Genomic DNA, 9,896 nt, shown 5'->3' with positions numbered 1-9,896 from the left:
CGTGGCCCCTCCCTGCAATTTTTGGACGCCTTGCGTTTTATAGGCCACACTGGCTGTGTGGTGCAGAAGCTCTCCGTTTCACGTGCCTGGGGCGACCGTGAGGGCAGAGCGGGCTGCTCTTGGCCACAATCCGTATTTCCCAGGCTCCCAGGCAAGGGCCTGACAGGTTCTTTCAGTTGTACTAGCGTGATGAATCATGTGAACATCTGTTTAGGGTTAGTGGCGTTCTCCCCATTTCACAGATGAGCCAACCGAGGTCTCTTGGCACAGGTGAAATGGCTTGCTCGGAGTCACCTGGTTGTATACACAGCCACACCCCCAGCCGGAACGGGAGCGGCTCACGGATCGGTTAATAACCGATTAGTCAGTTAATAAACACGAGGAGAACGGAATCGGTAAGAATCCTTTTTCTGTGGTGCCAGAGGGCACCCCGGCTGTGCCGGAAGGTCGCCCAAAACACATCGTTACCTTTGGTTTCCACATCATGGCCCCTGGCACGGCAGCCGTTCCCCATCCTTCCTATTTCAAGAAGCTCAGCGCTTCTAACAGCGCTGAGCTGTGTGTGTGTTGGGGGACGGTGGGGGTGACTGTCTTTTAAGCCCCCAGGCACAGATGCCCACCCTCTTGAGGAAACACATCCCCAAAGAACTACCATCCGCACCTCGTTTGGGAAATCCTACCCACGCACGCTGACTCACACGGTCCTCCTGGCGCTTCTGGCCCTGTTTTCTGGGGGGTGGGGTGCACAAAGCCTCCCCCCATCTGAGGATTTGCCCCAGCCTTCCCAGCTACTGCAGGACGGGGGGAGTCACAGACCCATAACGGGAGCCAGGGCATTCCGACCCTGCACAGGGCTTGCAGATTCCAGCTTCCGGCCCTTTGCATGGGCCAGTCCCCCTGACAGGTACGCCCGCCGCCTCCCTCCTTCGTCCCTCTCGGATCCACGGTCCTGCACAGACATCTCCCGGGATGTCCAGATGTGGGCAGCCTCAGGCATGGTGCCGTTCTCTGGACTTTTTCTGTTGAGACTCGCTGCCGTGAGTTTGCACCCCATGGGGCTTTGTTTATGCACCTGGCCATGCCTTGTGCCAACCCACCTTTGTCTCCCCACCAGGTTCATGGCAGCCATTCAACAGATAGCTGGTGTCTTGGGTCGGGTCCCGCGGTGGCCGATCCCTGGGACCAGCGTGTGAGTGTTGTGGTCACTCGGGAGGTGATCCCAGAAAGCACAGTGAAGGCAGGAGGGAAGCAAGAGGGTAGGGGAGGAAGCCAACAGCAGGTACGTCCCCAAGCGGGTGATCCTTGTGGCTTCAGAGCACAGGGGGAGGAGGGGCAGAGAGAGAGAGAGAGAGAGGGAGAGAGAGAATCCCAAGCAGGGCTCAAACTCAAGGACTGCGAGATCATGACCTGAGCCGAAACCAAGAGTTGGATGCTTAACCGACTGAGCCACCCAGGTGCCTCTCATTGTAACCCTTTTTAAGCATCCGGTTCGGGTGTTGAGTGAGTGTACATTGTTGTGAGGCCGTCAACACCACCTGCCTCCAGAATGTTTCCTCTTCTTCCCCAGCGGAGGTTGGGTCCCCACCCATTCATCACAAACTCCCCATCTCCCCCTCCCCCCAGCCCCTGGGAACCTCCGGTGCTTCCTGTCTCTACAAATTTGACTATTCTATGTCCCTCATATAGGTGGAACCTTGTCATATTTGTCCTTTTGTGCCTGACTTGGGTATGTTCAATTTGGAAGGCATCCATATCCTTCGATCCAAGAAATGACAACGCAGGGAATCTGCTTTACAAGGGACATAAGAACAGCGGTACCAAATGACACGTCTCAAAATTTGCATTGTGGGTCTAGGAACACTGGAAATCACCTCGTTGAAGAGAGAATACCAGTTGAGTAATTTCGCATTCATATGTTGGGATATTATTTCAGCCACTAAACAGAACAAGTAGATTCATATGTGTTAGTTGGGAGAATGGCTAAGATACGCCAAGTTTAAACAGATAAGTTATAGAATGATCTTCGGCTGAAAAAAAGAAAATAGGAAGAAGTGAAAGAAAAATTCAGAATGCTCTGTGCGTGTGGTATGCATGTCCCTGTAATTTGGATGAGCATGTGTCAGAATATACCCTGGGGGGATGGCACCAGAGGAGGTGGGGTTTAGCCTTTTCTTTATTTAACCGTTTGCAGTGATGACTATCACTGCTGAAATAAAAATGGTAATAACCAGGGGCGCCTGCGTGGCTCAGTTGGTTAAGCGTCCAACTTCGGCTCAGATCATGGTCTTGGGGTTCATGGGTTCGAGCCCCGTGTTGGGCTCTGTGCTGACAGCTCGGAGCCTGGAGCCTGCTTCGGATTCTCTGTCTCCCTCTCTCTCTGCCCCTCCCCGGCTCATGCTCTATCTCTCTCTGTCTCAAAAATAAATATGCATTTAAAAAACTAAAAAAAATAGTGATAATCAAGAGAAGCATCATGACCCAGAAATTCTACTCTTGGTTATATACCCAAGTGAACTGAGTGTTTACATCCATCAAAAGACAAGAACAGGAATGCTCAAAGGAACATCATATACATCAGCTAAAGAATGGAAACAACCAACCGTCCGTTACTGGTAGAATGGATGAATAATGAGCAGTGTTGTCCTCCCGTGGAATACTATACAGCAAGGAAAAGGAAAAACCAGTGATGCATGTGACAGAGAAACTCAAGACCAGTGGAATGAATTTCTGGTGTTAAAGATCAGGTCCTTACCTGGTTTGCTGGGGGAAGGTACTGACTGGTGATTCTATGGATGTATATGCACAGAGTCATCGCAAGTTGATAGATGTGTGCATGTTGATGATACATATGCGATCTCAATATAATAATTGAGAAAGGAAAAAAGGCAGGAAGGAGGAGGGGAAGAGACATATCAAATAGGAAAGAGACTGAGCACACAGCTCACGTGGCCATTTCCAGGAGAGGAATAAATACAGAAGCATGAAGGAAATCGGAAGCATGACCTGGTTGTCTGGGAGGAAAATATTCCTCTACTCCAATTTCTCTGCAATTTTTTTATTTATTTATTTTGAGAGAGAAACAGAGTCTGCAAGCAGGGGAATCTCAGAGAGAGAGAGAGAGGGAGGGAGGGAGGGAGAGAGAATAGCAGGCAGGCTCCACACGGTCGGCATGGAGCCAGACACGGGGCTCAATCTCACAAGCGGTGAGATCACGACCTGAGCTGAAATCAAGAGTCAGATGCTTAACCGACCGAGCCACCCACACACCCCGAATTTCTCTGCATTGTTACAGGGAACCTGCTCAAACGGGGAGCTCTGTGCCGGGGGTGGGGCACACTGGGCTTTGGGGTTACATAGAGTCCTGGCTCTGCCATCCCCTAATTGGTGCTCCCCGGCGAGGCTCCTGGCCTTTCTGAGCCTGCGAGCCTGTGGGGGGCCCGTTGCCCTCGGAGACGTGCAGCGAGGCTGGCAGAAGGTGCCAGCTGTCGGCATCTGTGCCCAGCGCACAGTAGACACTTGACGTGGCCTCCCTCCCTCTCTGCTTTGCAGAAACGAGAAAACATGGGGCGCCTGGGTGGCGCAGTCGGTTAAGCGTCCGACTTCAGCCAGGTCACGATCTCGCGGTCCGTGAGTTCGAGCCCCGCGTCAGGCTCTGGGCTGATGGCTCGGAGCCTGGAGCCTGTTTCCGATTCTGTGTCTCCCTCTCTCTCTGCCCCTCCCCCGTTCATGCTCTGTCTCTCTCTGTCCCAAAAATAAATAAAAAAAAAAAAAAAAAAAAAAAAAGAAACGAGAAAACAGAGCGATCTGTTAAGTTTCTGACAGAGGGCTTCTGACAGGTGAAAGCATTTGAGAAAGCAAATCCTTCTTGCAATAAATGCATGCTAGGGAATTTCTTAAAAAAAAAAAAAAAATCAAGCTCCCAATTCCAGCAGGCCTCGGGTGAAACTTAAGCATTTCTCTGATTATGTATCTAATATTGACCAGAAAGGGGAGGCACTCGGAGTAAAGACACTTCTTACTCAAAACTAGCTCTTTCCCTTTTCCATATGCTGTGTTTATGATTATGGGGTTTAGAGCATTTTTCTTCTTGTATTTCACAAAATACCACATCTCTTCATATAAGTCCCTCCACCCCCCCCTCCCCCATATTTCGCTGCAGAGGAGGGAGGGGAGGGATCGTATGAGCCCCTGGGGGCTGGCTCATCGCCTCCCTGGCAAACATCTTCAGGCCCTGAGGTCTTTCTGAGACCCAGTGGCTCGCCAGGAATGCCCAGAAGTCAGTGGCCAATCTTAGCCTGTTCTTCCATAATTCCCGTGTTTCTGTGAAATCTCACGCTGACGTGCGAAAGAAAACCTGCGAACAGAGGAAGGGTGTGTGTGTGTGTGTGTGTGTGTGTGTAGGTTGGAGGGAGCCACAAGGCAGCCAGGAAGGTCAAAAGTGGTGTCTACCTTTAAGAGTGCCTTCCTTGGGGATCTGTAGGTTCAGGATCCTGTCGGGAGGGGGTCTCCTGTGGATCCTCACCAAATATTAGCTGAAGGCACTATGATTGGAAGGCAGCAGAGGAGGACAGCTGTAAGGACGATGGATGTGGTCGGGGCATCATTTAGGGATTATAGCGTCACCTATGGTGTGGGATCCTGGCCAGGTGCGCTCAGGAGACAGAGCCCCATGGGAAGTTGGGGCCATCTGCACACGAGCGGGACGAATTAATTTAGGCAAAGACCCCAAAGCACAGGACTCAGAGAATTCCTCTTGGCCACTCCTCTGTCTCGGGCAGGTAGAAAAGTTTCTTGGGATCATGGCATCCACCCCCTCCACTGCAAGCTTGGGGGGCCCTTGGGGCTCATGGGCCCTTGAATGTGTGTCCGTTGCCTCTGCACCTTCGTATCATTGCTCACGCGCCTCTGTCTTCTAGATGATGAGCATTAGCAAGCAGGAAGTGAGGATTCCTCGTCTCTCCATCCCTAGGGTCTCACACTAGTGAATGGAAGAGGGAATGGAGGAAAGAGGAGGCCAGCACGGGTCTCCCGTGTGCCCAAGGTCAAACGGCTCTGTTGAGGGTATCAGGGTGGCCAGAGGGAGCTGGTGGCAGGTTACAGGAGGAAGTTCGATGATGGAGCCCCATTCTTCTCTCTGTGGGTATGGCTCTCTGTGCTCCTTCTGCCCTCCCAACAGCCAACCAATAGGTGCCATTATCCCCAGCACACAGATGAGACAGCCGAGGCTTGAGGAGCTCGGGGTCTGACCCAAGGTCGCACACAACAAGCCATTGGAACTGACCATGTGACTGCAAGGCCCTACCCTTCCACACTGTTCCGTGCTACCTTCCTGCACGGGAGTTTCCGAGTGTGTCCCATGAAACCGGTCATTTCGTGCAGGGAGATAAGGGGGCTGACATGCACGGTCATAGCATGAGACGAGCTGCTCTGGGGGGCTCCTGGAGGCCCTGGTCACCGGCCCAGAAGCCACCGCTGGAATCTGCTTTGTAAAGATGTTCCTTTGTGAGCGTGTTCTCGCCATACAAAGAGGCCCGCTTGAGACCACGAGAATCACTCGCCTAACTCAAGAATGCTTGTCTACGGAGGACTGGCCCAGGGATCTCCGGGCCACAGGCCGGTCACCTGCAAGACAGAATCTCAGAACGGGCCCATCTGTCCAATACCCTCATCGGGACCTGAGAATGGGGAGGCCCAGACAGGACATGACTGCGGCCAGCGGGTGGTTCAGCAGCAGGGTCGGGTCTATGACGCAGGACGCCGGACCCTTGTTCCCTCACATGTGCGGTACCAATGCTCATCATCTGCCGGGGGGTCCCTACCTCCTCTGGCTACCCCGAAGTGGATGGCGTTAGCCCAGGGCTTTCACCTGTTAGAACAGAGGAGCAGAGGTCGGAACCCACCCTGAGGTCACAGGGCAGGCTTGAGATAGGTCCCCAGACTCACATCGTCGCGTGGGGTTCTGGGAACATTTAACGTTAAAATGTTTACGGCCGGGGAACATTGGGCCTGGCCATTTTTCACAAGGCCACAAAGCTGTTTGGAAGGTGCCCTGTGTCTCCTTCAGCGCAAGAAAACTTCGCCTTCGTGGTTAAAACCTTTCCAGAATGTTCGGTGACCTCAACCCACAGGAGTGAAAAGGAAGCTCCTTCACTGTGTCCCACCCATATGCTGTGACTGTGCCGGCACCCCGCCTACCCTACTCTGTCCTCCAGCTCCCCAGAAAGCAGGCTACTCTTTAGCCTTACGGAGGAGGGGACAGCGGCTGGAGGCGTCAGGTGACCCACCCGTGTCACCTGGCCAGGCTCAGGTAGAAATGTCGGCCCCACCTCTGACCTCCAGCTTTTCCAGCTCATCATGCTGGTTTCCAACAGACCAATCCCTAAGTCTGGTGGTCGGAGAGGAGATGCCCTGACCCAAATATTCTAGAGACGTTCTCTTCGGTTGCTAGAAAGGAAAGGGCGCTAGAACTGTGTCCCCAAGGTTCCTGGTGAAAAGGGGAGGCGTTGGCATTCCTGGGGACGGGGCTGGCAGGCCTGCCCCAGCGGTCCCGGCGCATATCCAGGCCCCCCATCCGCTGCTCTGGGCCACGAGGAGCCCCCATCGCGGAGCCGCCCAGGAAGGTAGGGGCTCTGGAGGGAAGGGAAGGGTCTTCAGGCGCAGACCCACACCTGTGACACACGTGCGTTTCCCCGCCTTGGCCTTCAACGCCTCCCCCCCATGGGGGGCGGGGCCCGCAGAGGAGAGCTCAGGGCCCCCAAGCAGAAATGGGGTGGTGGGGCTGGAGCTGCAGGAATGTGGGAAGGGCCTCTGTGTGTGGACTTCAATAAAGAAGCGTTTGTAAAATCGTCCGGCCCAGGGCTTGGCACACACGGGGGATTAGCAACAAATACGAATTTCGGGGACTTGGGCCCAGGAATCAGGTCGCAGGGGGCGCGCCCCACCCGGCCAGCTGGGCCCAGGTGCCTGGGGTGCATCTCTGGCCTATTCTGGGCTAAATCCTCGAGCCAAAGAAGCATTGTGTGGAGAGAAGCCCCCGGCTGCAGTTGCTAATAAGCAGGGGGTGGAGGGATCCACTTAGCTGGCGGTGGCCCTTCTGATAAAAGCAAGGGGGTGTGCAAAGAGCCCCTCGGTCTGTTGGTGGTCTGGGCCAGCTCCCACCCCTGGGCCTGTAGAGAACAGAGCAGTACCCTTTGCTAATTAGCTACCTTCCAGGGGATTCCCTCCTCCAATTTGGGGATTTGGGGCGGGGAGGGGGACAGCCCGGTGCTGCTAATTGGTATCGTCCCAACAACCCGAGATTAAGTCTGGGGATTACGTTAAGGAGGTGAGGAGGTAATACCCAAAATAAACACGAGTGCCCTTCCTAAGTGCATTCTTGCCAGCGGGTTAAATAGCCCAGCCCCTGGAGCCTGTTCCTGAAAGATTTAAATACTAATTCAGGGGAGGGGGGGGTGGCTGGGTGGAAAGCGTAGTAGATTTCTACCGATTCTGACTTCTTCTGACATCTTTTAAAGGCTTCGTTTCTGCGCTGTTTGATTCCCTTTGACGATTGTCAAGTTAAGTTTACTAAAAACTGGAGAAGACTTTGTTCCAGGGTGGGGGGATGGAGGCGGGGGGCGCTGGATTAGAAACACGAGCTGGTCCCCAGCTTGTCCATCCGCCCTGGCATCGTTTTATTTCTGCGTTTCTGAAAGGCTCCGAGTAATCAGTTCCAGAGGACGGGCGGGGGGGAACCTTGGCAAAGGGGCCTCCCTCTTGGCTATCACTTAGGGTATTTTATGCAGCTAATGGAGCTGTGATAGAGCCCAAAATGTGGGCATTGGGAAACCCAGGGGCCCACCTGAATTTCAGCTCGGATGTGCGCCCTCCCCCTGAGAGGAGCTCTCTGGAGGCCCTCGGGGGAGGCGTTCACGTTCAGGTTTCTAAGCTAAGAGTTTTGCATGAATGTTCATGCCCCGAAGGAAGGAGAGGTCTTAAGAACTGGCCGGTAACAGTGCTGGGTGCCGGGCTCTGTCCACGCACTCACTCTCTCATTTAACCCCAACCTGGCGACAAAAGGTCTAGCATCGTCCCCATTTCCCGGATGAGATAACCGAGGCTCACAGGTGGCTCACAGGTGTCTGTCACTTGCCCACAGGCAGTCAGTGGCAGTGCCCCGCGCTCCACCACAGGGGGCAGGCCAGAGAAGAAATTCTCTCCTGGTTGGCACTTCTCCTGAACGCATTCCATGCTGCTCTGTGCCTCGTCCTTGGGGTGGCTGGGCTGGATCCCGAACAGCTGTGGACATGAAGCGTCCCAAGGCAGAGTCCCAGAATGACGGAGGCACCAGCCACATCCGCATCGCAACCACTCCCCTCCCTGCAAGTGGTCAGCTGGCCTCCAGTTCTCTAGCGACAAGCGTCTCATCTGTCCCTAAAGCAGGCACACCATCCGAGGACAGCTCTGGCCGATGGAAGCTTTTCCTGAGCCGAGCTCTAAGTCTGGTAGGTTCTCCCATCCTTCAGGAAGGTGCTGCCCCCCAGGCCCATGGAGACACACGACTAGACTGTCTCTCTCTCTCCTGCAGAAATAAAGAGATCGTTCCCAAGCCTCCCTCAAACACCGCTTCCAATTTTACACTTTTCCTTCAATCCGACGACTGCAGAAAACTGAGAAGAGTCTAGGCTTTTCTGTGTAACTCACTTGAAAACCCCATTGAAGTGATCCTAAGTGTTCTCCCCTCCCCCAGCACAGGATCCACAAGGACAGAAGAATACAGACATGATTGATGGCCACCTTTGGATACACTGCAGTTAAGAGGTTCGCCCTGGGCCCAGAGGCTGAAGCCTAGGCACCTAGTTCCAGCCCTGCCTCCCACTGTCCGTGACCCCGGACCAGTGACTTCCCCTCTCTGGAACCCTAAGAAGCGGCATTAAGCATCCCCTCTCATGGGGCCAGGAGGGTCCAGTGACAGAAGTCTTGAATGGCCAAGGACCGCACCGAAGTCGTAAGTCTTGCCATCTGCTTGGAAGCTTGGAATTTCCAAGATCATCAGATCACTAGCCCAGAGTGATGCCTAGCTTGTCTCTATTTGTCCAGGAAATGAATAAAAGAACACACAGCTGACCCTTACTGACTTGCACGTTTGTTTTTCAGTAAGCGCGTCAGAAACGTGTTTGGAGATCTGCGACAATCTGAAAAAAGCAGATGAACCGCGTAGCCAAGAAACGACAAAAAACCCCCGGACCGGTTAGGTATTGTTGTCGGAATACGGAATATAAACATACACAGTACGTGTTGATGGAGTGTTGGTGCTATCGGTAAGACTTCCAGACAAGAGTAGGCTATTCGTAGTTTAATCCGGGGGAGTCAGAAGTTATACTCGTGTTTTCCGCTCCATGGGGGTTTGGCGCCCCAACCCCTGAGTTGTTCCACCGTCTACACGTCCCGCCCCGAAAACCAGGAAACAATCGCAGGTTAGTTGAGTGAGTTTGAGTGGCAAATCTGTGTCCTTAATGAATATACTTTGCCTCCCTAAGACCTCAGTTTGCACATCCTGATAATGGGTAGATGTTGCCACATTGAAGCATTAGGAGAGGCGCTGGGGGAGAGGCAAAGGAGAGGTGCAAACCAGATCATTTCTGGCTGTCCTCGCTCCCCTCCTCTTTCTCATCCCTGTTTTATGTCACAGCTGCTGTGACATAAAATTCAACGGATTTTTTTTTTTATTAGCATTTAGCAAAGAGGCGAGAGGCAGCCTTGCAGAAACACCACAACCAGAACATTGTGGCTCTTGCAGATCTGAGGCCACGTATGTGTCTCTGCGTTCTCCGTGGAAATAATCGTTTTCCAAGTGGCTGTTCCTCAGGTAACCCGATGTTGACTGCAATAATGCAATTTTCATATCGAAATGTTGT

General features: G+C 53.3%; 1 long non-coding RNA gene across 2 annotated transcripts; it reads left to right on the top strand.

Annotated features, from left to right (window-relative positions):
- Window positions 1–279: 279 nt before the first annotated feature.
- On the top strand, window positions 280–9,198 carry LOC122221427. Of its 2 annotated transcripts, none has more exons than XR_006203213.1 (4): window positions 280–395; window positions 1,115–1,189; window positions 1,687–1,892; window positions 8,734–9,198. It is a non-coding gene; the product is annotated as an uncharacterized LOC122221427 (long non-coding RNA). The 2 variants fall into 2 exon arrangements; XR_006203212.1 differs by having other exon boundaries at window positions 8,729–9,198.
- Window positions 9,199–9,896: the final 698 nt, after the last annotated feature.

Source organism: Panthera leo, chromosome B3 (assembly GCF_018350215.1).
Source record: "Panthera leo isolate Ple1 chromosome B3, P.leo_Ple1_pat1.1, whole genome shotgun sequence".
NCBI classification, from domain to species: Eukaryota; Metazoa; Chordata; class Mammalia; order Carnivora; family Felidae; genus Panthera; species Panthera leo.
Note: the sequence above shows the minus strand (reverse complement) of the source record. Positions and strands in the feature narration are given on the sequence as shown.